A 10,491-nucleotide genomic window follows, 5' to 3' on the forward strand; every position below is an offset into this window, starting at 1 on the left:
TGTATAAAATTATTTCAAAAGTAATTGCAAATAGACTTAAGCCCCTACTCCCAACTCTAGTATTTGAGGAGCAAACTGGATATGTGGAAGGCAGGAAAATTCTTAATAACATAATTCAAGCTGACGAGGTGGTTCACTCTCGTAAGAGCAATAAGCAGGCATGTATGATCATTCAGCTTGACCTAGAAAAGGCTTATGATAAGCTGAGCTGGGCTTACATCAGGAAAGTACTGATAGCATATGGCTTTGACCATAACTGGATTAGATGTGTAATGGCCCTTGTAACCACCCCAAGTTTTTCAATCTTGCTAAATGGCTCACCATGTAAGAAATATAAGCCCTCAAGAGGACTCAGGCAAGGAGATTCGCTCTCACCCTTCCTCTTTATTCTCATGATGGAAGGGCTAGGTAATGCGATTAAATATGCTAAAGAAGAAGGAAAAATCCACGGTCTCAAACACACTGTAAATGGGGATGCCTTGTCCCATCAAAAATTTGTGGATGACACCACGCTGTGGGGTACACTCATGGTCAAGGAAGCGCAAGGCTTCAAGAATATCCTGAATGACTTTGCTTTGGCTGTGGGGACAGAGGTAAGCCTAAGCAAATAAAAAAATTTCTTTTTTAATACTGATATTGCTATTCAAAGAAACCTCACTAGAATCCTAGGCTTTTAAAGGGATATGCTACCCTCCAAATATTTGGGAGTACCTTTAACAAGAAAAGCCTAGGATAAACTTCAAGACAAAATATGGAAATGGACAAGAAAGTCTTTGAATTTAGTAGGAAGGCTTTCTTACAAAAGCTATCCTTCAATCTATCCCCATCTTCATGCTTTCAGCCCTTCCAGCTCCTAAAGAAGTAATGCAAAGCATCAAAAATATACAAAGGGAATTTCTTTGGGGCAAGGGGGAAGATAAAAAGAAATGGGCTTTGGTAGCCTGGGATAAGATATGTAAACCAAAGATACACGAAGGTTTGGGACTTGATGATCCAGAAACACTAAACAAAGTCTTAGGGGCAAAACTATGGTGGAGATGGCTAAAAGAATCAGCCTCCCCATGGGCCAAAGTATGAAAACAAAAATATGCAAACAAATGGCAAGAAAGGGACTACATCAAGATTTATGGACTCATCAAAGGCTCCCACATTTGGAACAATGCTTGGGAGAATAGGGCCTTAGTTTAGGAACACAGTTTCTAGGAGATTAGAGATGGAGACCTTGCTTGGTTATGGGAAGATAATTGACAACAAGAACCTAAGCTATTAAAAGAAGAATTCACCAATCTCAAGTATGATACTGTTGACAAAGGGTTACTCAAAGTAAAGGACTTTTTGGATCATGACGGAAGTGATGGAAAATGGAGAATATGGAAGAGCCTTGTATACAGTGATGATTCTTAATTGAAAGCCCAAGTAGAAGCTCTTACATTCATCTTGGAATAGATAAATATTATGAAATCAACATCTTCAGACCAACTAAGATGGGGTAATAATAACAAAGGCAACCTTAACCTCAAAGAGGCCAAACGAATAACACTGGGTCTTGACCTCGCAAACCCAAATAAAGTATGGAAGGACCTATGGAAAAACCAAAACTGGATGAAAATAAAACTGTTTATGTGGTTAATGCAGCATAAAAAGATTATGACTTGGGAAAACCTAAGGAAAAGAGGGGTAGCCAGTCCATCTAGATGTAGCTATGTGAATCACAAGAAGAAACTATGGAACACCTTCTCAACATCTATCCATTCACCTCCATCTTGTGGAATTGGATGGCATCAATATTTAGACAAACAAATAAGGCCATGGGAGACATCACTAGTAGTTTGAGGAATTTTGACGAATTTGAGGAAAAATTTCTCTGCAAATGAAGTAATCAACAAAGCGTGGGCTTTGGCCCCAAGCATTATAATATGGGATGTATGGAAAGAATGCAACAACAAAATCTTCAAGAGCAAGTTTGGTTCACCCCAGAGCATCATGGCTTAGATTTTGAGTCAGATTAAAGAGACTGTAGGAGCCGTCATAAAAACGCCCCTTAAAAACCAGCCTCAAGTTCAGGATGAGTATATTATTTTTAATTTGGGACTATAGGAGCTTTGTCCCTAGGGCATAAACAAGATTTTTATTCATATCACAGCTGACAAGGAATTCTGGCAACCTCCACCACAGGGTTTTATGAAATGTAATATAAATGCAGCCTCAGAAGGAAACCGTAGTATGGCTAGTTATGGAGGAGCCATAAGAGATGAAAATGGTTTCATACAAACCATCTTTCATAGTCGCTTGGTGAGGGCCACCAGCAATATGGCAGAGCTCATGGGCATGGAGCATTGCCTAGAAATCTTGAGGGACTCAAATTTACAAAACACCATTTTTGAAGCTGATTCCGAATTGATTATTAATTCGGTCAAGAGAATTGGCAATGACTCAGTAACAGAGAAAGTGTTGAGGCACTAGAGGTTACTGCAAGTTTATCAACGTATTCCATCACACTTGCAGACCATGAGAACCCTTAGTTTTTTCCATGTGCGCAGAACTGCCAACAGATTGGTGGATATTTTGGCAAATGAAGGTGTGCTCTGTTCCAAAAGAAACATAAGATATGACTAGATAAGGACTCGCCAAGGATGTCTGTGGGAAGAATGCTCCAAACAGGTGGCCTTAGATAGAGAGTTCTATCAAAGCAAGGAAAATAGGTAGGATGAAGACTGATGGATATAGAGGATTTTTGGTCCACAAGGGAAGACAATATATGGCAAAGTGCGAGCAGGAGGTGAGATACCCCTCTACAGTCTGCATATGGTTTTCGGGCGGGAAAATGCTCCCAGAACTATACACAATCATGGCTCTTGGGTGGGAAATTATATATAGGCCTAGTATTTGCAGGGACCCTCATAACATCAGGAAGGACCTTTTAAGTTTTTGGGCCGTGGACTCTTTTAAAATGGTGGAAAGTTGGCGCAATCGTAGCAATCCCATGGATTTCACGAGGACAACAACAAGAACTTTAACAATTAAATCAGACCCGAAATTACTTAGGCCAGATTTTTATCAAGTTTTGAGTCTGATAAGAAGGTTAAGTTTCATGTTTGTTGCATTTTCATCCTGGAATCGTGCGCTTATGGTGGATTTCGGGCAGATAAGGTGCTCGGGGGTTAACTCCCCAAACGGACCCGAAATGACTTTTAAATGTGGTTCAATGGTCTTATCGGGTCCGATTTATTGGTTAAAGGGTGTGCATGTTGGCCACCCGAAATGCTTTATAACCATTTGATCTATGGAGCAAGATCGCTCGGTCTTTGGAAAAGATATAGTATTGTTTTGTGGGCCCTCAGCCCAGGATATGTAATGTTGGCTCGGTAACAAAGGTTGGTGTTGGTTTGTCAGTTTGGTGGGCCACACCGCCTTTGTTCTTTATGTACAAATATGTAACTTTTAATTAATTGAATAGAAGGTACCACTCTCGCTTAAGAAAAAAATAATAATTGTCTATAACTGTCTAGAAACCAGAAAATCTTCTCATGGTCTTTCCTGTGAGTTTCTAACTTCCAAAAAAAACTGAAGTCACATAATAATATTAATTTTTGTTTTAAGGAAATATTAAAGATTCGTTAGGCTTTAACTAAGCCTCTAAGTCATGATGTTGACATAAAAATAAATAATAGTAATTAAACTATCTACAACAACATGTGGTGTTACATCATACAAAATATTGTACTAAATTGTTCTTCAAACAAAATTTAGTCAACTATAGTCAACAAAATAAACCATATTTAATAGTCAACATGAACATTATATTTTGAAAATTATAAAACCACAATCAGTTATAGTCAACTTGGGCATTTATTTTGGAAATTATAGATATATTAGTCAACAAAAACAACCAAATAATTGTTATCTTTTATTATGAATATTTAAAGTGTAATATGAATAACATTTATAAGTTAGTGAGTGAAATACAATTTTTAATTAATCTTTAAATAACCAATGTATTAAGATTTAATTGTATATATAATTTATTTAAATTTATTATTGAAATTGATTATAATTTTTCTTTTATATTAATTTAATTTTATTAGGTCATTAAAAAGTATTTATTAAACTTTATTAAAGTATTTAATATATTTATTACAACTACTATATTGAAAATTAGTATAGTATTAATTGTTTTTGAAATGTTCCCATACATTATTAATAAAAAAAAATATTGACAATTTACATAAATATGTTATAAGATGAGCACAATTTAAAATCAAATTAAATTAGTAAACCTAAATAAAAAAAATATAATTTTGATAAATATTCATCTTAATTAAAATGTCAAATTCTCTTATTATTTTATTTTTTAAATAATCCATTATAATTATTGTTTATTTTTAACTTATAGAAAAATTAATTATTAAATTTTATTAAAGCATTTAATACATTTACTACAATTACTACATTGATAATCAATATAGTATTTGTATTAGTTTTTTTGAAATGTTTCAATATATTATTAAGAAGATTGACAATTTAGCTACACATGTTATAAGAGAATCAATGCTTATTCCTTGAACAAGTGTTTTCTATTGTCTACTTTAATTTGTAGGTTAATGAAATTTAAATAGCATGTAAGTGTTCAATATTTAGTGATAAAGAGGAAGTCATAGTCTAGCTTTCAATGTACAAAAAAATTGTATTAATTTTTTTCTCAAACAAAATTTAGTAAACCATAGTCAATAATCAACATGAGCATCATGTTTTGGAAATTTAGAACTATCGTCATGTTTTGGAAATTATATGTTTATTAAAACCATAATCAACGATAGTTAACAAAGTCAACTATAATCAACAACAATGGACCACAATAAACAAAAGTCAATCATAATCACCCATATTCAACAAAACTAAGCAATAGTCAATTATAATCAACATAGACATCATGTTTTGAATATTATATGTACATCAATACATAAGATTATACTAAAAAAATAAAATTTTGTTACTATTAGTAAATAACTATCCTTTTATACGTTGTTATCCTTGATTTTTAAAACTAAAAAACCAACAAATTTCTAGCAATCCCCAAATTTTCTTTTTTAGTATCATCTTATGTGACCATTGTTTTTTTTAATTGAAAACCAAGTTTTTTCCAATCTTTCTATAAATCCCAATCTAAGCAGTTAGATCCAATAGGTTGTAGCTTTCTGTTTATGGGGAGATAGATGTACAATGGGAATCTCTAGAAACATATAGGCATAACAATTGGGATATGTATTCTCATCCATCATTTTCCTTAAAATAATAGAGACCATTACGCAACAATCTATACCTTTTACTACGAATATTATGGTTACTGTGAAGGTAGATTATTTTGTTTTCTAAATCCATTCAAAGCTTATATTTATACAAAGTAAAACGAATAAAATGTTGTATTTGGGTATGTTGCAAATAGAATTTATTTATTGTTTAAAATTACATTTGCCAGCATTTCAATTTATGGGGTCCTTCAATATTCAATTTATATAGAACTTAATTTTCAAATTTGACATTGGATTTCATTTTATGTTTCCAATTTTTCGAATTCCAACAATTGATTTCATTGGTGAGAGTCCAATTTCCACATTCAATTCCCAACATTCAATTTGAATTCATATTCAAATTCTATTACCTGGACAATAAGGTTGCATTTTATTTCGATTTTACGGGGAATTAACTGAGAATGACATCAGAAAGACATAGAGGAGAATGGGATGGTGAGCATGTGGGTTTGAGGTTCAGAGCTTTTCTATCTTTTTATGAAGTCTAATAAGATAGATACGGTTTTGTTCAATTTTGATTAAGCACCCAGTAGAATCTTTGAAGTGAATAAGGTAGGAAATGTTTTCAAACTTGTTAGATATGATGTAAGCCTTTGAATTGTAATAAATTCATGGTGATTTGTAACTTTTTGAATTAAAATATGTACACAAGCTTAAGTTCATTTTCTACATGTTGTTTGTTTCATTCCAAATTAATAGCTTAATGATAATAGTGATGCTTAAATTCCATTTCAATGTGTTGTTGATTTCATTTCAAATTAATAATTTAATGATATTAGTAATGTTTGTGGGTAATATTGATAGAACCATGAATGCTTATTTATTTAGAGATACTAATGATTTATAGATACATTAATAATAAGATATATTAACCAGTACACTCATTAAAATAATAAAGTATAGTACTTAATAAACGTGTGCATTAATTTTAATATGATGCATTAATAATGAGATAGATTAACATTATAGTCATAAAATTGTTGATATTTTTATTGATAGTCTGATACCTAGTAGAGTTATTATTTATGTTAGAAGCACCTAAAAGTCCACTAAAGCTAATAGTTAGTAGTAAAGTTAATAACTTGTGTTATGCATATTTTGTAGAAAATTTTGAATAATATGACATATATTCACAGAGATTATCCTAATTATACACTTATAAGCGGAACATGCATAATACATAACCTCCTCTACGTTGATCATCAATTTTTGCAGAAACAAAACAATCAAACATGCACACATAGAAGCATCAATCTCACGTATCAACACAATGTGTATCCTGGGGAAAGCATCTCACTAAAAACCCCACACTATCTGTATACTAATGATTGAGAACATGTAACATTACATAGTACAATACTTCTCACAAGTATCTTAGTACTAGCTCCACCTGTTACACACAATACAGCTCAGATCTGATCTCCAAATCTATCCCTCTGCTTGCTTGCCTCCACCACACAAAACTGCAAGAGAATGAATGAATACAAAACTCGTTCCAAGTTATTTTTACCTTGGAAAAGTCACTCACACTGGAAATCACGTGAGCACAGGCTATAATATTGGGCAATCTCATGGGCATACTCAATCCTTGGCTTGTGCAAAGTCTCATGCACAACTATAGTCACAACTGATAGCAATCTCAATCTCTTACCCCTGTCTCCACTGAACTGTACATGCACTGAGTTAACTGATGTATTCTTAAGTTACATTATGAGTTAATAATTAGTGAATTAATTAACAATCAATTCACACAACTCATCACTAGTGTATTCTCCAGTTAGATTGAATACAACTAGTTCAACTGAACACAACTCCATCAACTCCACATCTAGTCCACTAAACTCAACCACTTGAGTTCTAACTGAAGTCCTGCATGAAATAGCTCAACTAACAAATAAGAAAAGCGTATTTCCTTCTATCACTTACATGTGCCACATCTGTAGCTCAAATTGAAGTGCTCCAAGAGAATAAGATAAAGTTTATAGTCTAAATATTATTATGAGACAATAATATTTGACTTTTCTATTTTTGACTAGCAGTCTAAAAATAGACTCTGATCACTGCTATTGTGATCCAAAAATAGAAGTCCATATATTTTTCCCAACTTGACCAGTCATCCATAAACTTCTAACTGCAACTCATAGACCATGATCCATATGTCTAAAAATAGACATAGTCTAAAAATAGACTTTGCGCCATAACTTTGCCTGCGGGCCCACTTAGTGAAGGCGAGTCCTTTCCACTAAGCTCCATCATCTTGTTTCATTCTCAATGCTCCCTCTCAACAAGATATGGATTATCAGCAATCCCTATCCTGCCTCGGTGGTATTCGAATTTGCTCCTGGTGAGCGCCTTTGTGAAGATATCAGCATCCTGATCCTCCGTTGGAATGTATGAAAGTAACATGATTCTCCGCTGCACAAAATCTCTGATATGATGGTACCTAATGTGCTTGGACTCGAACAACCCGACCAGGATCATCCTCATCCACACAGATCTCTGCTTCCTGCTGTACCAAGAAACTGTTGTCGACCTGATACCGAAGACCCCTCCTGATGTGATCTTTCTATCTGTTGGGATCCCTGCCCAATCTGCATCCGTGAAGCCACATAGCCTCACCTCATCCTCCTGTTTGTACCACAAACCATATCTCGATGTGCCTCTAATATAACGCAATACATGCTTGCACACCTTCCAGAAGAGCTTGGTTGGCTTAACCATAGCTTGTGAAAGCTAGTTAACTGCATAACATATATCGAGTCATGTATTGACCAAATACATAAGCGACCCCGCCAACTGTCGATAAACAGTGGCATCCATTACCTCTGATGAAGTAGTATCCTCCTTCCTCCAACCTTTAGGAAGAGGAGTATCAACAGACTTGCAACCATGCATATTGAACTTCTCCAGTATCTCCCGAGCATACTTACCTTGAGAAACAAACAGTCCACCACTGTGCTGCCAAATTTCCAATCCCAGGAAATAATGAAGGAGGCCCAAGTCCTTCATCTCAAACTCCTTAGCAAGATCATCCTTGCATGAAAGTATCAACAACTCATCACCTGTTAGAATCAAATCATCTACATAAAGTACAATGATAAGCAACTTACCCTCCACCACAATCTGGTATAGGTTAGGATCCACCTCACTCTTGGAGAATCCAAGTCCGGTGAAATAGCTGTCTATCTGTGTGTACCAAGCACGTGGTGCTTGTTTCAACCCATACAACGGTCTCTTGAGCCTGCACACATGTGACTCGCTGCTGAATATCTCGAAACCTTCGAGCTGCTCTATGTACACCTCCTCCTCAATGATTCCATTAAGGAATGTAGTCTTCACATCAATCTGATGAATGTGCCACCCCATCTGCGCTGAGAGAGGAAGAATCGTCTGTATGGAAGAATACCTTGCGACAGGTGCAAAGGTTTCCTCATAATCGATCCCCTCTATTTGTGAAAAGCCTCAGGAAACAAATCTTGCCTTGTATTTCTCCACACTCCCATCAGCTGCCTGCTTAACTTTGTAGATCCATCTCGAACCCACCACTGATTTCCCTTCTAGTCTTGGAACAATCTCCCATGCACTGTTTCTGAGAATCATACTCTTCCACCATGGCATCTACCCATGCGGGTTCCTCCACAGCTTCCTCGAAAGAGGATGGATCAGTCACAGCACATTTGCTCATAAGAGCCATGTATCCAGTGTACCGATCAGGTGACTGTCTCTGCCTGTGTTGAGCTGTAGGTGGTCCTACAACCTTCTTTGCATCTTGAGCTAGTCGCTCAGCTTCTGTCAAGCGAATTTGCCCTCTAATGGTTGGCGCTGCATGAGTGGTCTCTTCCACTCCATGAACTTCGTCCTGTGGCTGATCCACGTCCTGAAGCTCATCCTTAGGAACTAATAGCTCCTCATTTGCATGCAAGTGTGGCTCCCTCTCAAGCGAACACTTCATGGCTTTCTCCTCCTAAACTTTTATATCCCATCGCACAACAGTTTTACCACTATCTGGCAAATACACACAATAGTTATGGGGCGTATCAGTGTACCCCACAAATATCCCAACGTCTGCGGTTGGCTCCAGCTTCTTCCTGGCATCCTTCGTCACATGCATGTAAACGTTAGCACCAAAAATCCTCAAATGAAAAAGATCAGGCTTCTTACTAGAATAAGCCTCCTCGGGTTTACTCATGCCAAGTATCCTATGAGGACAACGGTTCTGCACATATACTATAGTATTGCATGCTTCCGCCCACAAGTGAAGGGGTAGGCTTTGATCACGCAACATTGCACGTGCAACACCCACGATCGTTATGTTCTTCTGCTCAGCAACCCCGTTCTGTTGTGGGTTATGGGGAGCTATGATCTCTCTTCGAATCCCTTCTACACTGCAGAAATCCTTGAACTCGCCAGAGATGAATTCACCACCATTATCGCTCCTAAGAGCCTTCACCTTCTTCCCCGATTCCTTCTCGACCAATGCTTTGAACTCATAGAACTTTGAGTATGTCTCGCTCTTCTTCTGCATGAAGAAGATCTAGCACTTTCTAGAGAAAACATCAACAAAAATCACATAATACCTGTGGTTTTCTATCGAAGCAACTGAGAAAGGTCCACACACGTCTGTGTGAATTCTTTCAAGGATCGTCGTGGCGCGACTATCCTTCTCATGAAAGGTGGCTTTCACAAACTTTCCCAAAGCACACCTGTTGCACTGATCTGACTGCGCAAGAGTGCATTTAGGAAGCCCAGTAGAAATTTGCTGCAGTATCATCAAGGCTCCATGGTGAAGGTGACCCAATCTCCTGTGCCATAGCTCGCCATCATCCCGGCTCACCAATCCTTCTGCCTTGCATGCCATTGCTGCACAACCATCTACATGCAACTGATAAAGGTTCTTGACTCAAACCCATATCTTCCGGGTTTCTCCAGTTGTCTTATTATGCAGGAAAGCCTTTCCCTCGCTGAAAACAACATCATATCCCTTGTCTTCTAACATCACCACAGAGATAAGATTCTTCTTCAATCTTGGAACATGCATCACTTCCTTCAATTTGAAGGGTTTACTAGACTCCCTCTCAAAGGAAATGGTACCGATACTGGTCACACTGTATCTACCATCATCGCCCATCTCGATGTGCACTCCAAGATCTTTCTCATTAAGATCAACAAACAAATCTCGATC

The sequence above is a fragment of the Pinus tabuliformis genome, chromosome 1_1, assembly GCF_031772625.1.
Source record: "Pinus tabuliformis cultivar Carrire ecotype Pingquan chromosome 1_1, CPIR1, whole genome shotgun sequence".
NCBI classification, from domain to species: Eukaryota; Viridiplantae; Streptophyta; class Pinopsida; order Pinales; family Pinaceae; genus Pinus; species Pinus tabuliformis.